The sequence below is a fragment of the Pseudopipra pipra genome, chromosome 6 (assembly GCF_036250125.1).
Source record: "Pseudopipra pipra isolate bDixPip1 chromosome 6, bDixPip1.hap1, whole genome shotgun sequence".
Taxonomy (NCBI): Eukaryota; Metazoa; Chordata; class Aves; order Passeriformes; family Pipridae; genus Pseudopipra; species Pseudopipra pipra.
The window spans coordinates 12,379,181-12,406,761 of NC_087554.1; the positions used below are offsets into that span (position 1 = coordinate 12,379,181).

Sequence of the window (27,581 nt, forward strand, 5' to 3'; positions counted from 1 at the left end):
GGAAATTCGTTATTGAATCTAGAGTTTAAATGTAGTTACATATGCCAACTTAATGCCACAAAATAGCCTAAGAATATTCTTAAGCGGTATGTCAGCTAAATTTTATTGCAGTTCCATTAGTATTACCATTAAGCAGCTGACTAAAGGTCATAATGAATACTTACTATTTTATATCACCCAGGAGGTACTAAGCACAGCTGGAGTCTATTTCACTACTTGAACACATATAATAGTCGACAAATTGTCAATCAGTGGATATGTCCATCTTATCAAAGTACTTTGTCTGCCCAAGTATGTAGCAATTCTTCTAGTCTGCACTGCATAATAGACAGTAGATTTTTTTTTTTTTAAAGAAAGTTCTTACTAAATGACTAGTTGTTGCAGTTCTATTTAAGTACTGCCTATAATGTGGTTGTACTGATATTTCAGAAAAGCAGTCAGGTCTTATATGATTCTTGCCAAGCAGCTTAACAAGTTGGAGAAACAACTATTGAGATTTCTGATGTTCAAGATGATGGAAAATTATTCTAGAGATTTTGCTTTATTGATGAGCTGGTGGTGCTGATTTTCATACTTTTCCAGCAATATAATTCCCCTACTGATGTCAAATTCTGCTGGAACAGCAAGAAGATTATGCCCTTGTTGTAATTTTTTTAACATCTCTTGCAAAATAGGCCTTAGCCCTTAACAAACCAATTCTGTGCATTTAGAATGGATTTTTTTAGTGATAGTTTGTGGAAAAAATTATCAAAATAGATGACTTACTTTATATGAAGACTTTACTTAACTCCTTTCTTGTGAGAAGATAAATATGATCATGCAGAATTGTGCGAGCAAGATGGACTTAGGGTCTTTTCAGCTCTTGTTATCTATCTAATACGTTCTCTGTATTTCAACATAATTTGCAATAGGAAGACCTGCCTTTAAGTCAAATTACTTGATCTTTTCAATTACTAGTTTCTCCTGTCTCCAGTGGACTTTATGAGTACACAGGACAAAGGGACAAGTTCTTTACAAAAAAAATTTCCAAAATCCTCCTGGTCCTATTTCTTTTCACTGCAGAAACTCCATGAAAACTTCAGACTGCATTCAATTACACATTCATTTTGGCAGCAATGACACTGTAAATCTACTCATTTCCTGCAGGGCTTTTGCAATATGTATTTTAGCAGACATTCAGCAATGACTGACTTTTGATCTAAAATGAACTAAAAATACTTTATTATCAAAAACTGTGTGTGTACGTGATAGTGAAGGAGAAAGGTTAGCCCTCAGCTGTGTGTTGCTTGAATGTTTTTGACATTAACTTGTTCAAAAGAGAATAATTTACACTCAAATATGATTATAATAACAAGCAAAAATAGTGTCCTGGTGTAGAAGTTTATAATCTAAGGCCCTCAGGCGAGTGAATTGCTTTCCTTTTCTTCATAAACACAATTTTTTTTTCTTCTCAGTAGCATCCCTTTCCTCTTTAGTCCATTAGCACTAGGCAATCTCTTCTTATTAGCAGCCAATTGCAAGACAAGAAAGTGTTAAATTTTTATGGAAGAACATCTCCTTGGCCTTATCAGTCTGAGTATTTAGGTAATTCAGCAGCCACAGTTCAATGGGGCTTGATTTTCAAGTGTTGCTGTTCTCCACACCTCATCCTACCTGAAGCTGGGAATGTAACTGAGGTCAGAAAAGAAAAGGAATGTCTCAGAGGTGTCCTAAATCTCATGGTTAACACCAAAGCATGAGCTAGTCAGGTGGTCAGCATCTCTTTTAGTGCACAGCAAAGCTACAAGTTGAAACGTTGCCTTGCCATAAAGGGACCAAACAGCTTTGTCTTAGACTTCCTTGTCAGAATACTCTGAACTGGAATACCTTAATCTGAGGAGAATAGTGAATCTACATCGAGATTCAATGGACATAGAAAAATGCAGACAGAAAAAATGGAAATGAAAATTGAGAGTTATTTTGAGAGTATCAGAGACTTAAAAAGCCAGAAGTTCTGTACTGTATAAGAGAGTATTTGTAATAAATGGCTAATATGCTATAAATACAATTATATATCAATTGACGTATCTTAAAGTTCTTACAAACTAGAAGTTACAAAATCTGAAAATTGAAAAGGGAAGCGAAGACATGAAGGATCCTGCTGACAAAATCAAGGACAATGGGTTTTGCAGCATGTTTAGGGAGGAAAAAGAATCCCTGAACTATCCAAAAACCTGGAGAATTGTATAGATAATTTACTAGATGGAAACTTCCAAATTCTTCATGCTGCAGAAGAGAAAAAAGATAAATAAATACTTATGTTGAATTTGGAAAGAAACGTGGTATTTTGTCAAAATACTGTATCAGTGCAATGAACAACTTTAAAAATCCCTTAGTAGCTTAGTTAAAGAGGGCCTTTTAAAAATAAACATTTAGGTTTTAATTCAAGCAGGCTTAGGTGACCGCAGCGCAAGAGACCTAAAGGACTTTGCCAAGATAATTTCTAGACAACCTGTTTATTTTTATTAAAGCATGTGATTCTGTGTGCATTTTAAAACATAAGTCATAAAATTGTGCTAGTGTTTAGAACTGCAAACAGTATGGTTTTGATTTGTATAGATTTGTCAGCTTGCTATTGATTGCAGGCAAATTAATGGGAAAGTTGATTGTTAATTCCATAAAGAATTACAGAATGGAATCCTAGGGAAGGGCTGTCACATAGTTTTATGATGAAAAGACCTGGTAAAATAAGCTTTCAGTTTTCTCGTGTGGTTATAAGTCTAATAAATGTACTGTGTAGACATAGAGTATTTAGTCTTCAAAAAAACTCTTGATGCCATGTTGGAATTAAGAGGAACAGTAGCACTTCAGATGGTCACTGTGGTATTTAAAAAACAGAAAATTACCTTATTGGCAGATGTCAGAGTAGTTTTCAGTGAAGAGTGTTTACTGTTTGGGATGCTTCCAATAGCATCCTGCAGTGTTTGGTGTCATCTTCAGTGGCTGGACACCACGTCAGAACAACCTGGCCAAGAACATTTTTGGACAAAGATTGGTGGAAAATTATGAGAGAGAGCATCCTCAGGTTTTTATGTGACTTCATGTCACATGGAATCTACCTTCTTGGAATAAAATTTATTTTGACACAGTCAGGTACAGGTTGTACAGAGGATGCAAGTGTCAACAGAAATGGCAACTGCATCCTGTGCAACAGTTACTGACTTAAAAGTTTTTGAGGTCACAGTGTCAAGAGTGCTGATCTGGAGCTCCTAGGGAAGTGTGCTAAGAAAGGCCAGTGGGATGTGACAGTAGCGGGCTGGAAAGTGATTTTTATCTCCTACAATCGAGTAACTAAGTGTTTTCCAATCAATACTTTGCTAACTGTTCTCTTACAGACCCTTTATATTATCTGGGGATGTGTCTTGTCTTTGTCATTGTTGTTCGTGCTGCTTTAGCTCAGTGCTATAGGCAGAATGTTATGAAGCAGAAGAACTAAGGTACACAAGAAATTTCTTGGAAAAAAACCCCAAAGTACAGAACTTATTCACATGAGATGGTCTGTGGTCAAGGCAGTAAAGGAAGACTTTTGTGTCCTGGAGCTGTTACTAGTTTCATGCAGCTTTTCTGTAGGACTTGGAGCTGGTTTTAACACCACCTGCAGGTGTGGTGACAGAGAAGGTTCTGGTCTCTGCTCTTGAGATGGATTTCCTCTGGGACATTGTAGAAATCATACTCTGAGCAGTGGTTTCCCATCTGTAAAGTAAAGCCAGTGCCTCTTCCCAGTCCTGGAGGCAATCTGAAGGTGAACACATCAATGACAGTGCAAGGGCACTGCAGCAGTGAGCCCCTTGGGGAGCTTTTGAGTAAATGAGACAAGTGTCTTATGTAGGGGGATAAAAATGAACCTGCTAAGAGGAATATCTTCCTCACAAATGCTGAGGACAAATATCAGCCAGTCTAACTGGAACTTGACTCCAAGTTTGTTTTAAAAGTATTTTTAGATGCTTAAGACTTAATTTTTGAATGTGTTGGCATTCGTGCATTTGTAGAAGTCCTCCAGTTCCATTTAAGCATTGAATATCCATTTACATTCAAGAATGTATCACTACTTTATTAAATATATGCTCTAAGGTTCTAATACACTGTATTCAAGCAGCACTTCTACATTCATGTATACTTTATCACTTCTAAAACATTTACTTCTCTGTAAAACATTTAAGTTCCCAGCTCTCTGTGGTAGCTGTGTGTGGCCAGAGAAGACAAAGATTAGCTGTTTATTAACATGTTAATTAATGTTTTAAAATTCAGCAAGTCATTTGAAGTGACATAGATACAAAGACATCTTCATATAGAAATGGTTTTCGACTAAGTATTACTTACTGGAAGACAGTAAACCTACATATATGGGAAGACCAGAATAATGCTCAAACTGGTCAAAATAAGTTATGTATTTATTTTAAAAATTGTTTACTTGTAAAAATTCTAGTGTTTTTCTTGCTTTTAGGTAGCCAGAATCTTATTAACATTTTTTTCCAAATTATTTGCAAGGTGTAGTAGCTCAGTTATTCAATAACTAACTGACAATAATTAGCCTATTATGATGATTAATGCTTATTCAGGACATTTAATTTGCATACTATAAGCACGGTGAGACAGCTAATTTGAAGTTATGCCAAATACAGTATTTAGTTTTTATATACAACATTTGTTTGCCTTTCCAAATATAAAATAATTGACAAGAATAATCAGAGCTGTGGATGTTAGGTCAGCAAGTTTTCATTTCTCCTTCTAATAACAATGATGTGTTACTTAGTGAACCAATTAGCAAGGTAAACTTTACTTGCATTAAAAAATGCGTAAGGCTAAGGAAGAATTTCTAAATTGTAGTTAATGGAATGTCAACAAAGATGCATATTCTGTCATTTTTGCCCAGGTGAGAACCATCTGTCCTAGATAGATAGCATTCCTCCAACTTTTCACAAGGAATAAGGATACAAGGTCGTTTTTATACACTTCATAATCAGGACTGACTTTATGAAAGTCAATTAAGCTACTAGGCCTTAGCCATAGTTTCAGAGAAATAGACAGTGAAAGAATAAATGTCTTTAATCATGGTTACAAGAAACCTTCACTTTTTTTTCCCTCAGGAAGTGCCTATGTATTCAATTGGAACTTGCATCTTCTTCAGGATATTTGGAGGGGCAAAATTGCTTCTGATTGCCCGGGTTCTTTGACTCAAATAGCAGAGCACACTTTAAAATGCAATACTGTTTACCAAAGATTTCAGTATCTTTGGATTTGAAGTGTAAGTCTCCTTATGTGTGCTTCAGAAGAAAAAGCCAAAAGGTGAAACATGTAGGGGCTCATAGGGGAAAGAAAATATCCACAGTTGTGTCTGGAAAGCAATCTGATACCTTTGGAAGATGAGGGAAAGACATGTTTACTATAACAGTTAATATTTTCTTTAAAATCTTCCTTAGGTTTCAGCCTTTGAGACAACCTGCATTGCAAAATTCCTGCATGGGAACCATAGAAAAGCAGATAACACCTCTAAATTCAGTTAATGGTCCAAAGAGTAGTCTAATCATCTCTGCTTAATAAACATTTCTGCTTGTTTTCTACAAACGGCATTTCTGGCTGTTCTTTCCAGCTAACCAAGTGGCAGTGGCTGGACTGTGAGTCACTGATGAGAAACAGAAGCGTCCATCTTTTGGGAAGTGCCCTAAATTATTTTTTTTTTTACCATCTATCAACCTCAAATTTGAAATACCTGGGATATGTTGCAGGATATTTGTTCATGTTCATGCCATTGTTTGCTCAAACTGCTGAGAAAGCAAAAGTGTCTGGATGCTTTCTGACGCTGAGGAATAAGAGGAGGAGGAGGCAATTTTTCTCCTAGAGGTGACGACAAAACCTGAAGTCTCTGTCAGTGGCCCAGGGTACTTTTTACCTTTTGTTATTTGAGAGAAGCTGACAGTCTGTATTAATCTGTATAAAAATAGTGGACCTATTTCTGTCCACTTGATCTCCCCTACCCTGAAATGATCACAAGCTAGCAGTGCAGGTTATAGTCTGCATTCACCCCAGTACTCCCACTTTCTTGCTGAAGCCCAGTCATAGCGTTTACCATTCTCTTGTGAGGAGAGCCAGTTAGTGTGTCCTGCATCCATTAAAGTAGAACAGAGCAACTATGTGTGCATTTGTAGACTAAGCAAGACCAGGCATGGGCTTATATATATTCACAGGGCTCCAACTGCTGCCACAGTCATGGCATGGGTTTTGTCCATGCCACCCAGGCTCGCCCTCTCCTCGATGATGCCCAGGTGTGGGTCAGGGCTTTGCCTAGGCCTGAGGCCGTTTCTAATGCACAGGATGAATGAAGGTTGCTCCCATGGTGGGGTGGAAAGAATTTGGCCCACATATAGGAGCAGTACCACACCACTTAGGGCTTTGTCCCTTTTTGTTTACAACTACAGCCATAGAAAAATGAGAAACTGTTCACATTCTTTCTCAGTTAGAATATGGGGAATCACTGGTCATCCACCACCTATTTAGATGCCTCTTTCTTTTATTTTTCTATTAAATCTCCCAATACTTCATTACCACCTTTGTAACTTAGAGGAGTGAAGGGACCAATTTAAAATCCATTGAAAGAGCCTTTGGCTTTCTCTAGTGGCTCCTGGATTAGGGCCAGGGGGTATAAACTGCTAGTGGCAAGTTTTCAACAGTGCTCCCTTTGTGGGTGCTACTGCTGGAGCTTACTGAGGTGGCTGAACACTTTAACAGAAGTGATTTTGCAGATTAACCCCGTGACAAGCTATGTGTTCTCAGTGGGAACTGTTCCCAATTTTTAAAAACAGTTATAGTTCTCTATCCAAGTATGCTGGACTATCACATACTTCCAACACAGGGAAGCTTGAGAGAGGATTTTTGGGGCTATGCTGAAGCTCCCTCTGTCTTTGTACTCTAATCCAATCGGAGATTAATTTGTCACTTGCTTTATTAGCTCTGTATTCAAACACACACAATGCAGCTATTTTGTGAGCTTACTTCTGAAATAGATTCTAGCAAGGTTGGAAAAAATTAACCTCCTAGCACTGCACACATAACCACTTAGTAGTACTCTAGTCATGCATTAAAAGTACTTCTGATCTGGTATTACCAGGGAAAATTAACTGTAGACTGAAAGGAAAAGCGGCACATCACGCTTCAGTCTCAATCCTGCCCTTTCAGTCTTGGATCTATTCAGATCTAGAGTAATATAAGTACATTAGTCAGTAATTTGTTACAGTCAAAAATCAGTTAGTTTGATCAAAACAGTTCTGATGGAATGCAAATCTTAATGAAAAGTTCTGGCATGGTTTAAATGGTCCATTTCATATTTTTGATCGCTTAAATAGAGCTAAGGACTACCCAACTTGAAGTAAAGCTCTTAGTTAAACCAAAGCATGAAAGATGTTCCTAGGAGAGGAGATGCCTGTGAAAAGTCAGTTATACATGAAATTCTACCTATGCTAGTAGTTGGAAAGCAAAGAGATTTTATTACTAATAGATAAATCAAACTGATGAACTATTGCAATAAATTCATTTTTAAAAATTAAAACAGTTCATATTTGAAACATGTTGAAGCTCAGAGAGCAGGTTCACAGTGGGTTTTCTAATAAAGTGAGGTTTTTTGTTACAGATGTGATCATTGGTAGTTGGGCTCATTGCTGTTGTCGAAAACTCAGCTTAAACCTGCCCTTGTGAAACTTGGAAGTGCTTGATATAGTTGTACAGCCTTGAATTCAAAATGCACAAACTAAAAATTAGGCAATGTGGAAGCAGCAGTGATGATTTCCCAGTCTCCAGTGGCTTGTGGCTTGCAAAACTTTTTTTCGTATTTCAGTTGTGATTTGCTACATTTTGCTCTCATCTTTTTAAATAACATGTAAAGGTCCCTTGTTGTTTGTGTATCACTGATACAATTCTTCTGCAACCAAAAACAAAGAAGGCAGTAGTGCTTTGAATAGAGGGTGCCTGATTGATAAGCTAGTTGCAGCCAAACCTGCTCTGGCTAATTGTCTTTCAAATGCCCTCATTAATCAAAAAGAGGAGTAACTCTGACAGGAGGGCTGTCACTGTTTTCATGATTTCCTACCACTCACCTCACAGTGTGAGACCTGGCTGCGTACCCAAATCATGGCCTTTAAAGCAGTTTTAATGCCTGCTCACTGCAGAGCACACCTGGCTTTGGTGGGATGGGGGCCTGCCCAACTCTGAGCCATGATCTATCCCAGGAGACCAATTTAGCAGTTATTTAATGATTCATAGCTTGATGTCTGGAAATGAGTGCTCCACACGATAACATACATAAACAAATTTAATTAGTTTTTGCCTTTTTTGCATAAGTAGCCACCAGTGTATTAAAGCTGCAAACAAAACAGGTAGGCTGCCTGGAAAGTCATTGAAGCTGGTTAACAGCAGATCTTTGTAAAAGACTGTGGTGATTTCTTTCAACTGCTGATAGTCATTGATGCTTCTTTGGTCAAGTCCTGAAGTTGCCAGGTCTTCTTATTAAGAATGAGGGAAGCAGCTACCTCATCTTCTATCTGGATGTTAGAATTGCATATCTACAGGAAAAACTGTCAGTCTCTTGTCTACTTCCCTTCAAAGCTGCAAAACGTAGTATTTTCTTGGAACTGCTTTAAAAATATGTGCTCCATATATTTCCTGTTTGCAGTCTATTACAAGTATTATTTAGCAAACATCAACCTGAGTTAATGTTCAGATATAGGGATTTTATGTATTTGCATTTTTATTGAACATACATGACAATATTGCAAAATTATTTCTAGTTCTGCATGCTAAAAAATAGGGCAAAATACTTAATGCTTAAGAAAGCAAATTTAAAGCTTAAGGGACAGATTTTTTTTTTAACCTTCTTTTGCAACATTGCATAATTAACACCAGTGATGTATGAAGTGTATGGGGGTTTGTTTCTTTGCTGTTAAGTGTTTTGTATACTCTGTGGAGCAGCATTCTAGAATTGATAGTCCAGAATAATATCTTGTCATTCTCTTAAGCAATATAAGTGAATATGTTTTGCACGAAAAAAATGTTGTATTTTGCATATATTCATATTAAGTGAAATTCTTACTTTAATAACATTTCAAGGCTGAAAATTATTCAGTAAAACACATACAAATGTTTTATTCTGGAGGGTTCTTATGAACTCTACACAGCAGAGCAATATAGCTGGTCTTTTCTTCTTCATTTGGGAATAGCTTCCACCTACGAAGTGCAATATTTACTCCCATGAGAGGTGCCTTTTTCTTTAATAGAGAACTTTGATCACAAATCTTTGCAGATCTTGGTTTTAGATTGCAAAACGCCTAAACCAGGCACCTTACTTTCCTGAGCATGAACATGAAAATTATAGCATGGACATGTCAATTCCAGGAATCCTGCAGTCATCACTTTATAAACATGCTTGATCTTAGACTTGAGCAAGTGGGACCAAACCCGGATTTAAGATGATATTCTGCCATCCACAAGTGAAATCCTGTCTCTAGCAAATTCAGTGGAAACTTTGTTATTGGTCTTGGTGGGGCCAAATTTTACTTTTATTGAGGTATCGCCAAATTTGAAAGCAATGTGGGAAATATTTCCAATTAGAATTTCGGAGACGGCCAAATAAAGTGAAACAAAGAACTTCATTAACAGCACTCTGGCTGCACTGAACTCGTGACCAGGTTCAGGTTCGAGCACCCCTGAATGGGAGGGGTGAGCCATTTTAAGACCCTTCGATTAGCATGGCCACTCCCTTGCTCCTCCCATGCCAGCCCTCGCTTTTTTCTTCCTTAAAAGGCCATCTTTGCCCTCTGGTGCAGTCCACTGGTTGCCTTCATCCACTGGTTGCCTTCATCCACTGGTTGTCTTCATCCACCTGTCCGGTTGTTTCCCTGCCCCGGCCGCATGGTCCCTTGGCAGGGAGCCCAGGCTGGTCTCACCACCTTACACTCTTCCAGGCTCACCTTCACACTGTAGCAGTAAGTAAGCAGAACTGTAAGTAGGAGTAGGCAACAATAATCAGCGATAGGCAACCCCAAGCAGAACTGTATGTAGCAGCAGGTAGGCAGAACTGTAAGCAGCAGTAATAGAATCATAGAATAGGTTGGGTTGGAAAAGACCTCCAAGATCATCAAGTCCAACCCCTGATCCAACTCCAATTACTATATCATGGCACTAAGGGCCACGTCCAATCTCTTTTTAAAAACCTCCAGGGATGGTGAATCCACCACCTCTCTGGGTAGGCCGTTCCAATGCCTGAGAACCCTCTCTGTAAAGAATTTCTTCCTAACATCTAACCTAAACCTCCCCTGGCAGAGCTTGAGCCCATGTCCCCTTGTCCTATTGTTGGTTGCCTGGGAGAAGAGACCAACCCCCACCTGGCTATAACCTCCCTTCAGGTAGTTGAAGAGAGTGATGAGGTCGCCTCTAAGCCTTCTCTTCTCCAGACTAAACAACCCCAGCTCCCTCAGCCTCTCCCCATAGGACTTGTGCTCAAGTCCCTTCACCAGCCTCGTTGCTCTTCTCTGGACCCGCTCCAGCACCTCAATATCCTTCCTGAACTGAGGGGCCCAGAGCTGAAATAAATAAGTAACTTTAAGCAGAACCACAAGCAGCCCACTAGTCCTTGACCACAAAATGGCTCCTCAGCTTTCCGAACAAAATGGCCCCCAGGTGTCTTGGCATGAGGCAGCCATGGAAACCCCCGCCTGTAATAAAATCATCTCTTATTTATTTCCCACAGCAGTTTAGACTGGGAGAGGAGGTGGGGACTGGGGACAAATTGCTTTTGACATTTTTCTTTTAAAAATTTAACAGAGACCATTGGTTTATTTCTGCCAGTACCTCCCAATACCCATCGGAAAATGTGTTTTCTCTGAATCACTATTAATTTTATATCATGGCATTTTATTTTATTATGAGAGACAATGTCCGAAATGTTGTGATTTATAGGACACGTATACCTGGGCAGATACTGCCTCCTCTTTTCTCTCCTTGGTAACCCAAAACAAAGAGCTTTACAGGGATATATTAAGAATCTGATCCTAAAGTTTGACTGACTTTAACCAAACCAGTACCATGTAGGTAAACATTTCCAAAGGCCCATGATTAATTTTATGAACACGTTCAATGCCTGTAAGTTGTGCTCTATGGGCACTCATAAGGATTTCTGATTAGTGTCACTATGCCCCCTATAAATCTATTTCCTTGGGACTTTATATCTTGGTAATAAAAACTTGTCCTGCTGTGAAAGGTCTCAGCATAACGGCAGAATTATTACTATTCTCACTGCATTTGAAAAGCAATCCTTGCCCCCATCTTACCCCCATCCTCTAGAAACGTAACATTTTTTTTTTCTGTATATAATGCAAACACAATACATTTCTGCTTGTTCTTTTTTTTTAATTGAAATTTGTAGGCCATTAGCTGCTATTGTATTGAAAGTATGAAGGGGAATCAAACCTAAACTCATCTATAAAAATAAAGCTATGAATAAAATAGTTGCTGTGTTTTTTAAGAAATGTATTTGGTGATGCGTTAGCACTCAGAGAATGTAAAATATTCTTCAGGAGACAGAACAGAGCTGAGGGATTTGGAAATGTGTAGGAACAAGAGATCTTTAGACAAAAGAGCATTTTTGTCAAATTCAGTTGTTAACTTTAATTAGGTAATCCTAATCAGTATACACTTCCTTTCTACTGTAGATTGTTGTGGACTGTACAGGTACAACTTCGTAACTGTTATCTGGCTACTTGTGCTGATCCCTGGTAGTCTTAACCTGTAGGACCCTTACTGGGCAGCTTCTGCCTCTATTTCTGTTGGCTTTTTCAGATTTGCACTCCCAAAATCAGGATGGCTTTTTAAGATACAGTGAGGAATCAAACTTTGTATTTGTGCCTTTTCAAGAGCTATGAGAGGTCACACAATCTTAAGACTTCAGATTTGGGTTCTTCAGACCTTGGTCTGTTGTGAACAGGAGCCCTTTCGGGCTTGGTCATCTAAAGTTTTGTATATGTTGAATATATATCATAAGTCTGTTAAGGAGCACAGAGATAATTATTCTAGAAGATCCACAAAATAGGCAATACAGTGCCTAATTGCTTTTGAGACTGGCCAGAACCTGCTGCTCAGTTAGTGCAGGTAGCACCTTGACAATTAGTGATTGCTGTACCTGCTCCTTAGAGAGAAGTAGTGCTTGACAGTGCTGCCTTCTATGTAACTGGTGATATTTTTGCTATTCAGGTGAATGAAGAGTTTGTTTTTGCTCTGGCTGGCCTTCTAGTTGTAGTGATTCCTCTCTGCAGTCAGCTGAATAAAGCATTTCCATGGGAAATAAATTATTAGTGATTTATGTTTTAGATCTGTCTGTAGAGTATTTGGGGTATTTGTTGTTGAGTAAAACACTGTGGTGCTCCCATTTGAGATAAGCCATGGGCTTTAGCTAAACCCATGCTTTAACTGCCTTCATTTGTGGGACTGTTGTTATGAATCATGGCAAAAAACATTGCAGAGTTCTTCCCTAAAAGTACTGTTAAGTGTAGCATATGCCTGCAGGTAGTTAAGCACAACAGTGTTTAAAAAGTCCTAAAATTCAGGAAGTGACTAGGAATTGGTAGATGACAGTCCCAGTGCCAGTTAGATGTCTAGAGCCAGCACTGCTCACAGCCTGGCAGATTCTGCCTCTGCATGAACAGGAAAGAAGAATCTGCCCCAGGTCAACTACAACAAGATCAGTAATCAGATCCCTAATAACTTGACTGACTGCTGTAGGTGCCTCTTTGAGCAAATGGATTTCACTGTAGCAACACAGTATAGAACAATACTGTAGATTAGGCAGACTGAAATAAATGCATAGAGTTGAAGGAAAGTGATTAATTTTTTGATGGTTTCAACTGGTCACGTGCCAAAACTTATTTTCTTTTATTTAGTGATAATAGTTTTGATGTATTAAAAATGGGCAAAATTATAAAGGAGCTTTCATTATTAGTAACTAGAATATTTCTTCTTACTTTTCCTTTCGTTTTTCTTGTATGTAACTTTAACTACTATTCTAACAGTTATTTCATTAGCTGCAACTTTTTTGAAAACAAGAAAAAATACCCAAACCGTACAGAAACAAGGTGGTAATGTAATACTTAAAGGGACATTGTTTTTTTATGTATTACAGAAACAACGTCGGTGGTTCAGATCTGGTGAGAAAGAAAAGGGAACACATCAGTGGAGAAAGACATACACGGTAAGAATTTGTCATTAAAGGAAAAACATATAGGACTGTCATTTAAGTTAAATGCTGATGGATCATGGATTAGATTCTATCTGAGGGCTCATTTAGCCTTAAGGTATAGAGTATATCCGTGAGTACAGTGTTAATGGTGAGTACTGCTCTAATGGATCATCTGTCCAAAAATAGTAATTGAAAGGACCTTTCTGAATTTGTAACATTAGTGTATCCCATGGGAAAAATGCATAGCTGGGAAGATCTCCATTATGAAATGGAGATGTATGGAACAGTTTCCCTCTTTCAGTGTTGTCCTGTTCTTTATGTTTGTTGATATGAAGTTATGAAGGCTTAGCACTGAAAATTGAAATTTCATGTCAGACTTTGGCAGAAAAATGTAGTTACTGCTGAAAGATGCTTATTGGATTTTGGTTTATAATAATAAAAGAATTTGGAGTGAAAGTGCTTTACTGGTGGATTCAGAACAATTGTTTGGTGGGAGTCAGCTGTGGATAGGACAGAAGAAACCCAAGAATTATTACTGTAGCAGAATCAAACTGATTTCTGCCTTTTAATTGTTTTTATTGTGTCAACTTACCATCTTGAAGTTATGACTGATTAAAACAAAGACATTGTCTCTATAAGGAACAGGATTGTGATCGTCAACTGGAATGTAATCCGGGAGTTTGGTGTGAAAATTTTAGTTTCAATGAACAGATGTATAACATTGCTAATTTGTCAGAGATGCTGGGTTTGAGCTCTGAAAATTGTGGCTAAAATTCAGATGTCTTCACCAAGATATCTGAAATATAGATATCAAAGGCTGGGGAAGTCACCCTAGATTCACTTTACAGTCAATTGAGGAAAAATGGGCACCTTCAGAGAGTGATTCATCTCAGCCTAAAATAGGCAGGTCAGACAACTTGCCCCCTGGAGACGCCTGTTTCTCTCCATTGACTGTAGAAAAGCCTACAGTGACAAACTCAGAATTAAATGTCTAACCTTTTGATGTCTAAAGCTAGGTTAGATGAATCTCACTGTGTGTTAATAAGGACAGGATCTGCCAGCCTGTACTGGTGTTGAATAACAGCTCCCTTGGGGGTGCTCCTGTTTCTGGAGGGATTTGAAAAGGCCTGACTGAGAAATTCTGGGGGTCCCCAAGCAGAATGATCCCACTGATGATATCTGAGGTTTGTTTTCTTTCTAGTTTTGTTGGTATTAGGCAGTTTTACTTTAAATAGGGGGAGAGGGGGGAAGGGAAATCTGGGGGTTTGTGTTTTTGTTTTTTCCCCTCTGTGGAATCCTAAAAGTGAAAGTGTATTTTATTCCGTTGAGGGGTAAAAGTTGCTGTGGGACTTTTTTAAAAGCAAATGGTTGTCTATTATGAGATGTCCAAATTTACCTGCACCATTTGTAGTGTTGCAGAATGTAGATAGATAGTGGCTACCCTGCCAGTCCAGTAAGTATAGCAGAACTAAGTGGGACAAGACAGAGTTTCTTAAGGGCTAGCAAAGCATGCTGGTCTTGGAAAACATCTGTGAGAACTACATTTGTAATCAAAATCCCTGCCATATTTCAGAAAAAACCACCCGTTTAAATTAAAAAAGTAAAAAATTAAGAAGGATATGAGAATGAGTGGTGGTGCTGTTTTATGTAACACTTGCTATTAACAGAGCTAATCCAGGAAGGATATAATATGAAAATATCTAGGGAGAAATTGTGGTTGTGGGTAGTTTACAAACTAGAAAAATAAGATCAATCAGAAGACCCCCGCTTAAAAAGGAATTGCCCATAGCATTCAGCTTTACTGTGATAGAATATGTTCAGCCTTTTAGGTCACTGGATACTTCTCATGCTGAACTACTGTAAATACAAACCAATTTGAACAATACAGGACCAAGAGGGCTTTTTGCTTCTTCCAGAAAACCCCAGATGTGGGAGGATGGAAGAAGTCCCAGTAGGATCTATGACTTCTATTTTCTGTTGTTCAGAGAACCTGCCAAAATAATTAGAACTTTGTGCTTGAGGTCATACTGGTTCAGTGAATTCATACCTGAGCTGATGTTTTCAGTTACACACTGTTCTGAATTTTTTTCAGTCATAGATGGGGCAAAGTGGCTCAATAGTTCAATACACTTGTAACCTGCTTTTATCTTTTTTTTAATAGGTTTTTTTTTCATGTTTTGACAAATACTAAAAATAGTACATAGATTGTCCCAAATCTTGAGTGTACCAGTGGATTTAAAAAAAAAAGTCAAAGCAGATATACGGGCAGGAAGCTTAAACTTTTACAACTTCTTGCACCTTCTCTTGCTCGTTTGTCCACAAACTAAGTCCCTTCTTATTTAAACATTTCCCACTATGACTTGCCATGCCAAATGCTCTTTTATGGAGAAATATGTATATGAGTTTAGCTGCTTGTAATTTCCCAAGAAAACAAGAGTAAAGTGCACGGAAGGCAAGCTTCATGCTTTGAACTGGATTTGTGCACTGACTTCAGTAACAGTGGTAGGATTTCTAAATAGACAACATCAATGAACATTTTTAAATTTAAATTTAGCAAACATGTTGTATAATACTCTGTATCCCTCTCCAAACAATTCAGAAACGAGGTAGTTCTGAGCACGTGCTGGCAGTTTGCATGTGTGTTGCTAATCGATCTTGTGTGTACAACCATATTGAAAAAGGAGGTCTTGGGCTTCAGTGAGGAGGTCTTGCCTTATTAAAAGTGCTCAGCAGACTTGTCTCCATACAATGGGCTGCTTCACCTACATTTGCTTTTCAATTAGCCCTGTGTTAAATCCTCAAAAATCTTTGAAGGCTGTTCTTCACTCCTGTAATCTCTCTTCAATGAAAATGAGTAGCCACAAAGAGAACTAGAATAGAATTCAGTCTCTTCTGTGTAAAAGCTTTAAGAACTGATTAAAGCTTGACTTTAACACAGGTATGTGATAACATGGCTGTTATAAGGCACCTTTTGACCACAGAGCAAACCAGCTGAAATAAACTTGGGCTCTCTGATTTCTGTTATTGAATCTATTTCTTATCATGCAAGGCCTTCTTAATTAATGGGGAAAATCCTTCATCAGAAAGATGAACAAAACTGAATAGAACTGAGTATATTAATGTTGTGAAAGGGCAAATTTCCCTGTACTTCTGTAGTCATTACCATTTGCAACCTGGAGGCAGGTAAAACTATTGAAATAGAAACATTGCTTCTAAGGCAAGTAAAATTGGGGAGTGGGATAATTCTTTCAGGAGTAGAGAAAGGAATTTTACCTTAACAAAAAAATCAAGGATTGTCTTTCCTTGATTGGGATGGCTAGCAAGTAGTTTTATATACCTATTTTTGACTCAGTTCACGTGGAGTGTAACTTATTTACTTGAAAAATGTTTATATGGACACATATAGTGGAGCCTTCCTAATTACTCTAATTTTCAACACAGTAGCAGTCTTGATGGGCTTCTTCCAAGACTGCTACAATCAAAAAATAATCTATATTTTGAGTTTTACAGAGCATCTTCCTGAGTTCAGCTCCAGAACAATCACAGTGTTGTTATGCTTTAAAAATAATATCTATTTGCGTGGGTTTTAAGAGGTGTTTCAGGGCCTGACATCCAGTGAAATATCTCAGGTTGCTGAAAGGTTGGTTTGAGTAACTCTTAGAAGCTCAGTTAATGCAAGGGCATGGTAATTTTTGCCCTCACAGGATTGATGACATGATTAGCCTGTTAAGAAGGCTGTGAAGGGACTACGCAGGTATTTCTTTGCTATGGACCCTCCAGGAGTTAGAATATTCATCATATTGAGAAAATACTGTTGGATTGAGAAAAATCACTGTTGGATTCACCAGAAAGTTTCATCTTTTTTTGGTGTTATCCAAATGTTCTGGTGATAGAATCTTTTTCTGTTTCTTCTGTGTTGGTTCAGTGACTGCATGTGATTATTTTCCCATAAATTCATTTTGAAACTCTTTCCTTGTTTAAGTGCATTTATCTCTATCAGTTGTAGCAAAGCATCATGCCTAATATTTAGAAGTAAGAGTATTCTGGGTGTAGAAATTAAATGCTCAGACTTGACAAGGTTACCCTGGAAAAATTGGATATGACATGGCTGTTGGCCTAATTAGCTTGTTCTTGTTGAGCTCAAATTCTGTTGTTAGTAACAAACAGTGACTTGAGTAAACACAATGGAAATTTTCTTGAAGAAACAAGAAAAGAAGTGAAATGGAAGGACATACAGCTGCTTATGCTAGTTGTTCTAGTGAAGGCAATATTTAAATTATGGCAGTATTTTAATAATGGCAGTCTTATTTTCACGATTTTCTGTAGGAGTACATTTACATTAGTGTTTTACTTCAGGTGAAAAGTGTACTTGCTCTCACTTGCCCTGCCTTGAGAGAAGTAAGGAAGCTCAGGAAGTGTAAGGCCTAGCACTCTCACATGGGTAAAAAGCCTGGGTGGCTGAGGTGAATTTATAAGGATTTAAAAGGTGGATTTATAAGGTGGATTTATAAGGATCACCTCATTGCATGGGTACAAACTGTCCTGCATGGGTACAAACTGTCATATATCATAGAATCAGCCGGGTTGGAAGGCAGCTCTGAGATCATCAAGTCCAATCCTTGATCCACTACACTCTCTCTGTGCTTAGCAAATAATCTCTTTGAAAAACAGATGTTTCAGTTCATTTGGTTATCTTTACCAAAATGGTCTTCAAAACTCACATTTCCAGCTGTGATGGATTGATGTTCCCTGTACAGCGCTCCCGTTTCTGCCTTATGAAGGGAATGCAGCATGAAATCAGTTTCTAGTATTACTAACTTACCAAGCATGTTTTGTTTTATTTCAAACGTGACTTACCAAGGTTTTACTTTCTTTATATCCTTCTCCCCATCTTATTTGATTAGTCTTTCATTAGCAGGTCTCTAAAGTTTATTTCCAAGTGAACTTTGGAAAAAAAAGCAACCCACCAACAGCATATTATGGGGAAAACTTTGGATGCAAAGTTGAGTTGTTGCAACGTTTTTCATTTGTTGCAACACTTCATTTTGAACACCGTTGTGTAATTTCTGTATAAGGTTGCTGCTGCAGGTACTGCAAAATTTTGCTGTACATTGGCATGATCTTAAATGAAGAACTCAAATAGCTGAAATGTAATAGGACTGCCTATAATTAGAGAAATGGAAATGGGCAAACACTGGTGATACAGAATAGAAACAAGTTTTTGGTTGGGAAGAGCAGTAAATCTTTTCAAAATAGAAGTTTTAGACATTTAATAACCTCTGCCTGCTGTTTAACTGACAAATACAATCTAATGTTGGGTAGAGCTCTTGATCACCTTTGCTGTTTGTAATAAGGGAAGATCAATTCCTTCATCCAAAGGTACAGTATGAGTTGTGAAACATGTCAGTGACATTGGAGAAGACCTGGCACGTCAGCACCCAACAGAGGTGGTGGTGTGTAGAGAATCTTAGCACTGGAATGTGCCTATGACCTTTTCGGCAAAGAAGAGAAGTTTGCTTACATTACATAAATAAGAATATTTCCAGTTTGTTGGACTTTTCTGATAAGAATGTTGAGAAGTGAGCAGAATCACTACATTCTCCAGGAACACGGTCAGTCTCTTTTTCCTGTCCAGCAAAGTCAAAGGGCGAGAAATCCAAGGAAGTGTTCAAGGCCAGGTTGGATGGTGTCCAGGACAACCTGATCTACTAGGTATCATCCTGCCTATATCAGAGGGGATGGAACTCAATGATCTTTTAGTACTCTTGCAATCAAAGGTGTTCTGTGACTCTGTGAAATTAGATGCTTCCTACTGGAGTGGTCTTCATCAAGCATGGTTCAGAATAAGCTCAAGCTATTAGGCCTTTAACACAGGAACTTTTTGTAGGAACTCACTGTGTGTTTCAAAAGGTTTAAATACGTGTTCACATGGTCATGTACATTATTCTGTGTATATTTAACGTTTCACCTTGGATCTAGAAAATGAGCCCATAGTCATATATAATACAAAGGGGACAGATTTTAAGAGGAAAACTTCATAAAATTGCAGTATCGTTTTAAAGCTGGAACTACCATCAGCAGAAATGTGTCACTTTGCTTTAGCTGACGCCTTTGTGGTCCATCATCTCAAAGAAAACACTGCTGGGCCTTGGAAATAATCTGTCTGAAGCAGTTATTTACCCACTAATGTGTTAGGATAGCTGAAAAATAGTGATGGTGATATTCTTTTAGGTAGAGCTGATCTGTGATAGGAAATGAGATGCCAACCAAACTACGTCATTCAAGTCTTTGCAGCAATTCTTTCTTGCCTACACTGATCAGCAATGAACTGACTACACTGGCTGTTAAGACAGCAGTACTAGAAATTGTGACTAAGTCTCTGCTGAGATCAGGGAGTCATGATAGCCACTCCTCTATTTTGGGTATGTGTGGGCTAAGTTTGTTTAGGAGATTTTCTTTCCAATCAGCTCTAAAAGTTCTTTGGAAAAGAGAAATACAATAAGAGGCTCTAAAATTATCATAAGGATTGGAAAGCATAAGGATTGGAAAGCAAACAAACCAGGCTCTCACAAAAATACCAAGTTTGAAGACTTCAGAAATAATATTCTAGTCTTACTGAAGTCAGCAATAATTTTGTATTTTCAGAATTGACAAACTAATATGCCATTCAGACTTGGGTTTGAAAACTCATTTTGGATCTAATTTTTTTTTCTTAAATGTTACCATATTTAACTGCAGTTCTGAATCACTGCATGCTCTGTGCTTGTCAGAGAAATGCTAGGTGTCACATTTAGTTCCTAATGAAACTCTTGTATGTGTTTGTGTGTAGCCTGCAGTTTTACATTCTGTCCAGAGGTGGAAGCTGCTTGCTTTGACAAGGTCAGGTTGGGAAGGAGGCCACATTCCCTGAATAAGAAAGCCAGGAGGCCAGAGCATTCCATTTCATTAGACAGCCCAGGACTCTTACAGAAAAGGAGGGAGAATGAATGCTATGGAATTTAAAATAACTATTTCAGCTTTTCTGTAGCCTGGAAAACATTACTCTTGGGCAATATTCTGTTAATGACCACTATTGGGCCAGATGTTCAGCACATGTAAATGAGTGTATTTCGATTGACTTCAGTGGAACTAGGCCAGCTTACGCCACCTGAGGATCTGTCCCCTCAGCTTTCTTCCTAAACCAGTAGTGATGTTAGATAAGGAGATACAGTATTATCTGTCATAGCTCCAGTTTCCTGCAGAGGGGAAGAAGAAAATTAATGTTCATATTTGCTTCAATGTGAGAACAGATTAAACTGTGACAAAGAATTGAAATAATTAAAATAATCAAATTTAAGAATGTGAAATGTAACAGACTTGCTTTGTTTTGCAGTGGGTGTTTTCTCTGTCAAAACAAAACTTTATAATTTCTGGATGGCTGGCTAGTTCTCAAAGCTTCTGATACCACTTGAGCCAGTGGAGTGGAATAAATTGAACATATTAACCTGAAAAAGATTCCAACTTTTTGTTATTTGCTGTTGAGGTTATTTTTAATTTATTATTAAATTAAGGCAGACTTGTGCAGGGGCTTTAAGAAATGAGACCAGCTCTGTGAACTGGGTGCATTCCTTCTGCCTTTCTATTCTGCTCCCATTCAGCAGTTATAATGGTAATGAAGTCTAATTACAAATGCATGTGACTGCCTGTTGTAATCTGTCAGTGTGTTTCTGAAAAACCTTGTGCCAGTTCAGTATTGGTCATTAGATAATAAGGATTGATAAAACGTAAGGGGCAAAATGTTAAAAATGCTACTATCGATTAGAACGCACCTTAATAATGAAACCATGGGCCTGGGGACGAAAGCCATGGATCATTTTGACAATTCGGCCTTAGATTGTGGATGAGACAGAGTGGGGACAATTAATCCCTCAGAGCCACAAATCACAAATAAAGTAGTTGCAGCTCATTACAACCTGACCTTGCTAAACGGCCTTGAAAACATAAGTGACCTTCTAGTATTTGAAAAGATTGCAAAGCTCTATTGAGAAATATTTCTTTTTTTTTTTTTTTTTTTTTTAATGCTTGGGAACCACATGACTTAATTTTAACAGAACTATCTTGATGAAAGAAGCTTTTAACTTCACCATCTTTCATGAACCAAATTGCTAGCATCTCGTGGAACTGATGGCGGTACTGCAGGGGGAGTGTTTAGGAAAGATCTTAGAAGTCAAAAGTCTTGCTCTGTGCAATTAATCAGTGGAAGACTGTGCTACAATAACTTTGAAGAGACAATAGTTTCAATGAACTATCTAGTAATTTCAGTTAGGGCTTTTATAAATATTGTGGTACTATTGGAGCACTGCATCATTACAGGAAAACATACTCATTTGCACATTACAGCCAAGTCCAATCCCAAAATTTGGAAACACGTTCAGCAAAGTTTTTCATGAACTCTCTTCATTTTCCCACCTTAACTGGGAATAAGGAGAGGGTATGTATTTTGCATCTCTGTCCACTGACGTGCACTGCAGACGTTCTTTGGCCAAGTGACTTGAGTGCCTTGTCATGGGCTAGTGCGTATGGAAATCATAAATATTATTGCGTGACTAAGCAAAGATTCCACAATAAGCAGCTAGATTCACATCCCTAAATATTCTGTTTAGAATTGAATTGTACGTAAAGAACTGTGTTTCTGATGCAATAGTCTGCCTTAATTTGATCCTTCATGCTGAGTCAGACTCGCCTTCTTCCTGTGGTAGGAGGAGACACTCTTTCAGCTAATTCCTGAGAAGAGGTAATGACCACAATCCCTGAGATTGTCTTAACTGTGCAATGAGTTTGGAGCACTAACTGATATCATTGTGCTTTGAACCAGGCCCATGTGTGACTCTGCTTATTACTCCTTGCTTTCAATGTATCTGAATGAGACGTTTCTAAGTGTCCTCATAATACATGAATTTGAGCCTCTCCCCAAGTACTGCATACCCCACACTAGGTAAATACAATTTCCCTTAAGATCCACTTTTTCCTCTGTTCAAGAGATGGAGCTTTCCATAAGGATCAGTGGTCTTTGCGTATTCTAGACAAGAGATAGGGACTGCTGTGGCACTTAGGGTTACTTTATTAAGAATGCACTGCCCACACAATTCATGGTTGTGGTAAGAGAGTTTTGACTATCATGACATCAGTGATGGCTGTGGGGGATGGAGGCAACAGCTCCAAGTTTCCCAATTCTTTGATGTTTAGGCACAAGCATCAAGCATCTTGCAGTAGTGTGGAACCACTACAATAGATCATAGATTACTGAAGCATGACGAGTTGAGAAATGGCACTTGATATTTTCTGCAAAAGTGAAGTTTTCAAGATAGCCCTAAAATGCAGCCCCGTGTAGACAACATTGCAAAAAAATCTCTGTTGAATGTAGCATGAGCACTGTGTGTAATGTAAATGATTGCAGTCCTCTAGCTGTGTAGACAGCAAGGTGAAGGAATCTCCATGCTGCTGCTAGAGAAACTGTGAGAGCCTACTCTCACAGCACGTGGATCTAGGTTTAGCCATGGTAGAGCTCTGTCCTTGACACTGGGCTTGGATAACGGTGCCATTGGCATTAGAATGAGAGAGAAGGCTGTGTGGTATCACCATATGTAATACATTGATATTGGCTCTCCTCTTATTAGCTTGAAAGACAGATGAACAAAATGAATTCCTTGGAAGCTCCTTTAAATTTTTTCATAATGATAGCCAGGGAAAAACTCAGCCCATCCCCGAGATGTAGCTAAGTTACCAGTTCTGGTCAGAAAGCATTGTGGCATTTTCAACATCTCAATAGCTGAGCAGTAACTCCACAGTTTGAGTTAACACTTCATCTCATGACTTTCCAGTCAGCAGCCCCAACTGCTTTCCAGAGACTTTTTCTCAAGAGCTTGAGCTGTAGTAAAGATCTCACAACAGTGATAGCACTTGTAGGGACATGCAGTGGGACGCAACACAACTCGATTACTGGACACAGAATTGGGAAACTGGAATAAAATTATTCCTTGTAAGAGAAAAATAATTCAGCAATTTAATAAGTACATCAAGACACTGTGAGTAATCCAGTATAGAAATATGTGACCAGGACAACCAGGGCTATTACTTTGACACTTCAAATTTCAGCATTTCCGAGAGCATCAAAGGTGCTTTAAGAATCAAAACAAAAGTTTCTTTTACCTTTCTTACTTAGTAGCTCCACTTAGTGGCTAACGGGATAACACGTTTCCCTCAGCATCTGTGTTACCTTGTCACATTCTCCTTCCCTCCAATCTGGTGTCTCCTGCAGGCACACGGGCTGTGGAATACTGCAGCGGTGTCAAAGACTGACAAGTGCACTAATTGCAGAGTGGGAAAAAATCCCTGCTGATTCTCAGCTGAGCTATCCTTGTAGCAAACCTTGTGTCTGTGAATGTTTCTCTATCAAGTTCTTGTGTAGTTCTAGTCTTCTTTGGAAATTCGTTGGTCATATGGAGCACTGAATCATAGTAGCTCAGCATGGAGCCTTTCCACCTTCATGGACAACACTCTTTCTGCTTGGATTCAGTCTGGCCTCCTCTGCAGGCTTCCTGCTGTTTGAATCCTCATCGTGCTTCATTTGATTTCTGGCTTCCAGGGATAAATTTGTCTCCCTGTATACTGCATTTACTGAGGAATGCGGGGGGGGGACACAAATTGTTCAGAGGAGCAGAGAAATCTGACTTCAGTAAGGTGAGATGACAATTTGTTCATCTTCATATAAAAGCCTGAAATAAAGTAGAAATAATTGAAGTAGAGGAGGAATTTTGGTGTTTCCATCATGTGGAAGGAGCAGAGAAGTGATTGTCAGGTGCATATATGTGAACATGAATAAATACTGGCCTTTCAAAGTGTAATGTCTAATTTCTCCAACCAGAAAAACTCCTAATAGCTTTCCTTAAAAAGTGGTTGTTTTGGAGAATGGAGTAACTGTTGCAAGTGTACATTTGGCATTTGTGTGTGTATTCTACCAGTGCTCCAAGTTAGCTGCATATATCTTGCTGTCTAATGCAGAGAGCATTCAGAATATATTACATACGGCTATGTAATATATAAAATATTTAGGTATTAGGTAGGCTCTTTAAGTTACTGTAATGAAAACTAATAGTTTTCTCCTTTGTATTTTAGCACTTGTCTTTCTTGTAGTGTGCTGAAGCAGCAGGGTAAGTAGGAGTAGTGACTCCCAGGTCCAATTTGTAACCATGCTAGATGCTGTTTGGGTCATACTGTCTCAGAGGAGCAGAGGGCTCATTGGTGGTAGCTTCTCTGGCTAGCTATGGGACTTTGCTGGGTAGGAGAGAAGTAGAAAAACTGATACATTGGGAAAAGGCCCATGCCATTCCTGTAGATAGACCATGGAGCAAAGAGGTGCCTGTTTCTGGGGCACGCATTTGACGTGCATGTCCCATATTTAGCTGCAGCTTTTTTGTCTTTCTTATTTTGTGAAGACCACATCAAGTGGGCTTAGCTGCTTTTCTAAATGCACAAGGTCTGTTTCCCTATGGAAGCTCCACTGCTTCATTTGGTTTAGCTCCTCATCTGAATGAGCATTGTTAATTTTACTGTCCTATCACTAGAGCATACTCCAGCAGACGTGCAAATGGCGTCTTGATTTAGCACAGCTCTTTCACCATGACAGTGGCCTGAATACCCTTGGGAATCAGCATCTTCTTTTCTGCAGGTTTTCCTCCTTCCTCCACTCAGCATTGCCCCAAAATCTGCAAGCTACTCTGATACTCCTCTGATGCTGCCACTGTGGCCTTGCTCAGAGACTGAATAGCTTATATTTGCTGTATGCATTAGTCTGCTACTACAGTGGCTGTAACTTTTGTACTCAGAAGTGGGGCAATGTGAGGTCTCTCTAGTGGGTATTTTGAGCATTTATATTGCCTAAATACCACTAATCATCTGGCTGCAGAATAAACATTTCTGGATCTTTGTATCTACAGAAGTAACCTGCTTTCTTTGTTCCCTCCATTTTTAGTAACTGCAATTCATTCATATCTGTCATGAGTTCCCAACTATCCATATCCAGTGATCTTTACTACTTAGAAGTCCAATAACTTTTTTCACACTGCAAGCCAAAGGTGATGCTTCACCTTGCTTTAAGTTGGTATACTGAGCAAACCTCATATTGGACTGGTTTGATGAACCTGGATCTCAGGCCAGGTCTAAATCATGCCAAATATAACTACTCTTTTTTTTTTCCTTATGTAAGTCTATAAAGGCATATACAAGCTCTTCTCTCCCCCTTTTTATGTATAATAAAAGAAGCTAATGGCATAACAGTTAATGTTGTCATAAGTGACCTATTTTAAAACATTACTTAGAGTTACTTATTTCAGCACTATCTGTGCTGAAATTTTCTATTTTAGATACCTGCATCAGCCCACTTCTGTCTGATTGAAATGGGAAAAAAATCGTATTCTTTTCAGAAAAAATAGAAGGCAAAGTAAATTGTGTGTGTTCTTGTATGTGTTTGATAAGCTCCATGACAGTGTTCTTCAGCTTCAATCTAAAAGTTTTGTGGAATCATTATCTTTTGCCGCTCCAGTGAAAATCCATTAGGGAAAACACTGAAAAATCTGTGTTATCACTTGATCAGTAGAGATTTGGTAGCAGCTGAATTCCCTGAAATCACTGTCTGGACAGCCCCCACCAAACATGATATTGTAGGTGTTGTTTAGGATTAGATTTCACAATTTTTTAGGCTACTGTGGCATCAAGTGCTGGAAGTTCAAGCATGTGCCTACCCAGAGGAGTGCTGCATGTGCTGCTGGGGATGCTGAGGCAAGGAAGTCAGCTCTCTGCCCCAAGCAGAGCGCAGGCCAACAAGACAGAAAGTGAGAATGTGCCCTTGGGTTTTTCAGGTTCTGTTTTTATAGTTGCTCAGACCAAGGAGGAGGGAAATCTCCTTAGCTGCGGAACTGTGTAAAAGGGCTTGGCTAGGACTAGGGCCTGAAGAGGAGCAAGAAAGAACTTATGTGGAAGTAGGGGTGGGAAATGCTGCCACTGACATAAGAGATGACAGAAAAACTGGAGGAGTGTGGATATGGGTTGTGGCAGGAGGCAGAAAGAAAAAATGTAAGACTGGGACCTGAGGGTAACATGTAGGAGAGAGACCAGGACTAATGAATAGGAGTAAGAAGAGGAAAAAATACTGCTATGGTGAGTCTGAAGAAGCCATAGAGTACAGTACTAAATAGAAGATTAGAATGGCAAACTAGGACTGGAGGAGTTTAGGGGTTGCATTAGCAAAAATACACAAGGCGGGGACTGGGAATGGGGAAGAACATGAGAGGAAAGTATTTGCCATGGAAAGTAGTAGATGGGCCACCAAAGGTAGACCTGAGAGGGAAAGCCAAGATACATGGTGCCCTGTGTCCCTGTGCTGTAGTGTGTCCCTGGGAAACCTGTGTGCCTCCCAGCCCTGCCTTCAGCCTGCTCCATGTGCAGGCTACCATTTCTATTACCACTCACGTGGCCAAGCCTCTGCTATGGACCAAGAAGTGCCAGCCCTGTATTTCAGTATCACTGACATTCCATACAATAGGTTTTTTCAGGCTTTCTTTTCTCTCCCTTTCTGTATTTTTTTTAACAACCTATGAAATTATAGATAAAAGGGTACAAAACCATGAACGTTGCAATAAAACCAAGCGCTAAAAAAAAATGGAAAAAGAAAAAAAGAATAATGATGTCCATGAAGCCTTAATTGGGCCCCCTTGTGTGTATACATTTTGATAGTGTCTCTAATTACATGGTCACACACTGCTTTTCCCATGGACCCCTGCATCGTTCTGTGCTCTAAGTAGAAGGTGATTGCTGAATGAGTGCAGCTTTAAGTTGTTTTATTCTCTCTGTTGCACGGGTAGTCCCAGGCTTACCTTACTGCTCAAGATCAACACGGAATTACTAATTTTCTTGTGCGTTTTTCATTGCTATCTGTTTTGCAAACAATAACATTTATTTTTGAAATAACACTTGCTCTGAGACGGGTGGTAAGACTCTCTACTCCTACATGTGGAAAAAGGGGATGCAGGGTGGTTGAGTCTGACGTAGCAGGGGCCTGATGTTTTCCTGGCTCTCCACAGTGTAGGTCATGCTCTGTGTTCTAACCAGGCTGCCCACTGACTCCAAGTGGCAGCTGGTGGGTGCAGAGTCTTCTGTGATATGGACCTCTTTGTCAGGACACAGAAAATGAAGATACTACAAATAATGAGTGCTGTGAGAAGGTGAGCGTGTCTTCAGTGGTGAAGACCAGCTGTAATCTGCAAGGGTGGAACTGCAGAGGGTTAACCAT

The 27,581-nt window shown here is 38.9% G+C and overlaps 1 long non-coding RNA gene across 1 annotated transcript in view; it reads left to right on the forward strand.

Moving 5' to 3' along the window:
* LOC135416776 (uncharacterized) overlaps nt 1-27,581 on the forward strand; it is a 121,674-nt gene that overhangs the window by 21,777 nt on the left and 72,316 nt on the right. Inside the window, exon 2 of the long non-coding RNA XR_010431714.1 lies at nt 13,199-13,267. This is a non-coding gene — a long non-coding RNA (uncharacterized LOC135416776). The remainder of the gene's footprint in view (nt 1-13,198; nt 13,268-27,581) is intronic.